The sequence below is a fragment of the Frankliniella occidentalis genome, unplaced genomic scaffold (assembly GCF_000697945.3).
Source record: "Frankliniella occidentalis isolate FOCC.00 unplaced genomic scaffold, Focc_3.1 Scaffold11, whole genome shotgun sequence".
NCBI classification, from domain to species: Eukaryota; Metazoa; Arthropoda; class Insecta; order Thysanoptera; family Thripidae; genus Frankliniella; species Frankliniella occidentalis.
In genome coordinates, this window is record NW_026267141.1 from 902,603 (window position 1) to 907,370 (window position 4,768).

The 4,768-nt window shown below is 46.1% G+C and overlaps 1 long non-coding RNA gene across 1 annotated transcript in view; it reads right to left on the reverse strand.

Moving 5' to 3' along the window:
• The window catches only part of LOC127752370 (uncharacterized), a 19,519-nt gene that overhangs the window by 4,290 nt on the left and 10,461 nt on the right, over positions 1-4,768 (reverse strand). The window lies entirely within an intron of this gene.

A 4,768-nucleotide genomic window follows, 5' to 3' on the forward strand; every position in this document is an offset into this window, starting at 1 on the left:
CCCCTCCTTCCTCCTCACCCCACCCCGCCCGTGCTGGACGGTTTGGATGAAAAATCACGAGGTACACAAACCTTGTCAAGGCAGTGTGGCAACACGGCTGCTCCGCTCAAACTCCTCCCCCTCCCCCACTCCAAAGCCCTCTCTGGCTCCCCCGGTCGCATTGTCATTATTTGGTCTTTATTTTGTCCTTGAAAATGTCGTTTTTAAAGACAAGGGAAACTCTAAATAAAGACGAAATAATTACGAACTAGTTCGTCTTTCGCTTGTGATTTCGTTGTCGTTCCTTTCGTCTTTCCTTTGTAATTCTTTCGACTTTACGTTCTCATTAATTTGTCATTGTTGGAAAGACGAGGTAAAGACAGCATAAAGCTATACCCAGCCATACGGGTCGGGATCGCCCCATGAAGCTTTTCCATTGTTGACACTATCATAGACGAAATTTTTAAAAAATACAACATGGTTTAATCTTTGTCTAATGCCTTTTATTTGTATCATCACTTAAGCCATATTGTGTTGTATCCTCTCTTTCGGCAATTTTTCCACCCCGAAATCTTTTATGTCAACGAAATGTGAGTTGTTCTTACATTTCGTAATGTTGACATCACTTCGCGCAAACTAATCGTTTGCCAAATGTTAAATGTCATATAAAACAAAATTTTTGAAAATCTGAACCGTGTATGTCCCATGCGGAGCAAACAAAACGAATTGGCAATAATATATGCGAATTTAAACGTCGATTTTACATAAAATCAACTTTTTTATGATTGTCAAAATGTGAAGTATCATAGCTGCGTCCAGACAAGAGGGTCGCTTGGGTTGCTTGGGTCGCTTGGGTCTCTGAGCCGGCGCAGAAGCCACGTTTTGGTTCTCTGCGCAGACCTCAGAGACCCCACAGCGACCCAAACAACCCAAGCGACCCAAGCGACCCTCTTGTCTGGACGCAGCTCACTTCATAATGTTTATCAAACTGATTTAGTGGAAGGCGTGTTCCAATGATAAAAAAAAAGTTTTCAGGAACAGAGTCAGACCAGACGGACCATAACATTACACCCAGACGCAAGAAATTGACTGACTTTCATTACATGTTTTCATCATTGACAAGCACCGCGCGGCAAGAACATTAGAACTCTATTGTTCTTGCCGCGCGGTGCGCAACTTAGAAAATAACAACGATTCCACATTCACATTCAGATGCCGCACTACAGCCTTCTAAGTGCTTGAACTTCGGCTAGTTATTATAGAGATCCTCCAATGCTGACGTCACAAGGCCCACTGAGTGGCGAACCGCGCGAGATTCCAAATGCGGGCCCGGGGAAAATGTTGAAAAGGTCGAAATAAAATGTTAGATCGTAGGGCCCAGTTAAAGAGAGATATGGCGACAACATTTTCTGAATCATTAAATTGGATCCATATGCTTTTTTAACTGGTTTCAGCAAAGAATGGTCTAACCTAACCTCTGACACCGTGTGTCATTGTTCGGTACTCAGTGTCAACTTTTTATATTTTTGGGGAGTGTCATGCTCAAAAATCGTTGGGAGCTGTGAGTTTTGTCGTCAGTGATAAAGTGAGCAGTCTTTGGGTCCATAAAGTAGGCGAAATGTGCCTAATTAGGCCCAACTTTTCATAATTTGCCACTCTTCGCCACTCGTTCGCAAAGGAGTTGCTCCTGACCGAGGAAGGCGGTGCTAGGGTCACGTGACCATTGGAGGATCTCTATAGTCGTCCTCCCTAAAGAATGGTGCAGTGCAGAAGGCGGATCCCGTGGCTCTTTTTCCCCCACCAAGCAGTTTCACCAATCAGAATAGAGCAAACTGCTTGGTGGGGGAAAAGAGCCACCGGATCCGCCTTCAGCATTGCACTATTCTTTCGGGAGGACGACTAAAGAATGGTGGACCTCAAAGAGCCTAATAAAGGTCCAACGGCTCCGCTTCGGCTTCGGCACCTGTAGATGGTGGAGGGGGTAGGGTCCCGAGTCGCGCCCGCGAACCGCGAGTCTCTTGTCGCGGGTGTCCTAAGTGATCGCGGTTCCTTTCACGGGTGTCCTGAAGTGATCGCGTATCCTTTCGCGGGGATTCGCGGTGTCCTTTCGCGGATATCCTCCGTGTCGCGGGTCGTCCCGCGAGGACTCGCGAGATATCGCGAGATCTCGCGGGTGCCGAAGTCGTGCCGAAGCAAGTGGTGGGGGTAACAGGTGGAGAGCCGTGGGTTGTATCCAGTTGCCTGCATCCTACATCCTACATCCATGTTGCCAGATGTTGCAGTTGTCGTTTGTTTTGGTCAGAAATCGCCCAGTTCGGTGAGCGGGGAGAGGTTATGTGACAACAACACTCCCGTAAACGCCCCGCGACGGCCCCGCGAGGTCGCGAGAGCCGCGAAAACCGCGTGAGGACCTGCACCGCGGCCTGTCCTGTCGCGAGGACCTCGCGAGTCACCCCCGCGAGGATCTCCCGTCAGCGCTCGCGAGTCACCCCTCGCGTCCTACCCCCGCGACTTCGCGGGTTACTCCTTCGCGAGTCACCCTCGCGAACTCGCAATCTACCCCTGTAGAATAATTTTCGCGACCTCGCGCGGCCGTCGCGGGGCATTTACGGGCGTGTCGTTGTCACATAACCTCTCCCCGCTCACCGAACTGGGCGATTTCTGACCAAAACAAACGACAACTGCAACATCTGGCAACATAGATGTAGGATGTTGGATGCATGTTACTGGATAGGCCCGTGGACAAGAGTCAGGAGAGGTCCACAGTGTTGCCCATACGTACCGCCTTGGCGGTATTTGTACCGCTTTTTCGGGTTCCGTACCGCCATACCGCCTTTGAGGTCCAGCGTACCGCCTTTTCCCCAGCTGGCCCCAAACGTCGGTTTTCCCTGATTTCCCCCCTGTTTGTCCCGGCTCGGCGCGCTGGGCGTTCCCAAACGGTCACTAATCCACTCCAGATCCACCTGGTGACAACCCCATATGGGGTATCATTGGTATATACCAAGCTCCATGCCCACAGTGCGTACTAGTTGCTCTTACAATGACGAATTCAAGGGCATTTTTTAAAAATTTTATCATTTGCAGTTCAGTGCGCCCATACAGTAGGCAACATCTCTACACCTTAAGGGTAATTTTGTTCTAATTTTGAAATTCGCGCGCACCCCCCACCTCCGTACCGCCTTGTACCGCCTTTTTGAGCGCTGCGTACCGCCTCCGAGCGGCCAATCCCTGGCAACACTGGAGGTCCACCATTCTTTCGGGGGGACGACTAGAGAGCGAGTGAGAGCGATATCCGTTGGTGTCAGACGACGCCAGTTGTTCGGTGGCGGACACACTTATGAAGTGAATTTGATATTATTTAATCCTTTATGTCCGCCGCAACACGTGTTGCCAGTTTCTTTAAGATCTGGGACATGTTAGGAAGTGTACTCAAGTACGCGACGTTTGCCGTCTGAATAGCAAAGCTGTTTTTGCGGTTCGCTCCTTTATGTCCTTTGTCTGACAGGCGAATTTCGATAAGGACGTTTTCACACTTTTAACGAGGTGAGTCACATAATTTTATGTATTACTGACTGCTTTGAAATTTCTCTCAGACCTCGGTACAATTCGCGTGTTATGTTGTAACTGGGATCGTTTGCTTCAGTTAGTAATGCTAAGCTGTATAGGTTAGGAAGACTCATGTTTACAGAAGTCTGTCACATTTCACTTTGTGGTTGTAATTTAACTGTTTGTTCCAGCGCACTTCCAAGTCATATTTCGGTGCAATGCCTCACAGGCTCACGAGACGAGGGGAACATCGGACACAACTCACAACTTCAATCTCGAAAAGCAAGGACTGTTACCCTACGAAAATGGTGAGATTTCTTTATTTGTCTATTGTGCCAGTATGCAAGTGAATCCTAAACAGAATAGGAACTGTGTGTTGATGTTAACAAAGTAATTATTTGTGCAGGATAAAGTGTTTGTCTCTCGGCTATTGGCGGCGTTGGAGCAGAACAAGAGGAGAATAAAAGAGTTGAAAGAGGAAGGTGAATGCAAGGATCGTACTCTCAACAGCATTGCTTTGGACATGATCGGTCTTACTTTCTGGAATCCACCAGAAAGTCAGCACACAAGAAGAGGTTGAATACGTTATCTTGAAGATGCCATCAATTATGTTCTCATTGTCAATTTTATTTAGGGAGTTCTGTTAAAGTTGGAAAGGTTTGTACCCACTCCTGTTTATTCAAAATATGCGAGGGAGATGGCTCTAGCCTTGTACTAAACTTTCTGACGTTTGACTCTACCTTTTCCATTTCTATTCTGGCTCTGGCTATAAATATTTGTTTTTAAAAATGTAATGTTTCCAACTTTACTTGTGTATTCAAAAATATGCAAGTCTGCCGGCTTTAGCCTTTATTTATTATCAGTTAATTTTGTGGTTTTGCACTTACTCAATTTGTGTATTCTAAATATCCAAGTGAGCTCACTTAAGCTTTAATTTGTTATTTATTAGTGTTACGAGTTTTTGTGCCTACTCCATTTGTTTATCTAAAATATCCAAGTGAACTGGCTCTAGCCTTGTTCTGAACTTCTATAAGTTTGGCTCTGCTTTCTCTATGTGTTTCCTGACTAAATGTTAGGAGGTTGTTTAACTATTCAATTTGTGTATTCAAAATATCAAAGTGAGTTTGCTGTAGCTTTTATTTGTTATCTATTAATGCTACTAGCTATTTTACCCACTCAATTTGTGTATTCAAAATATCAAAGAGCTTGCTGTAGCTTTTATTTGTTATGTATTAATGCTACT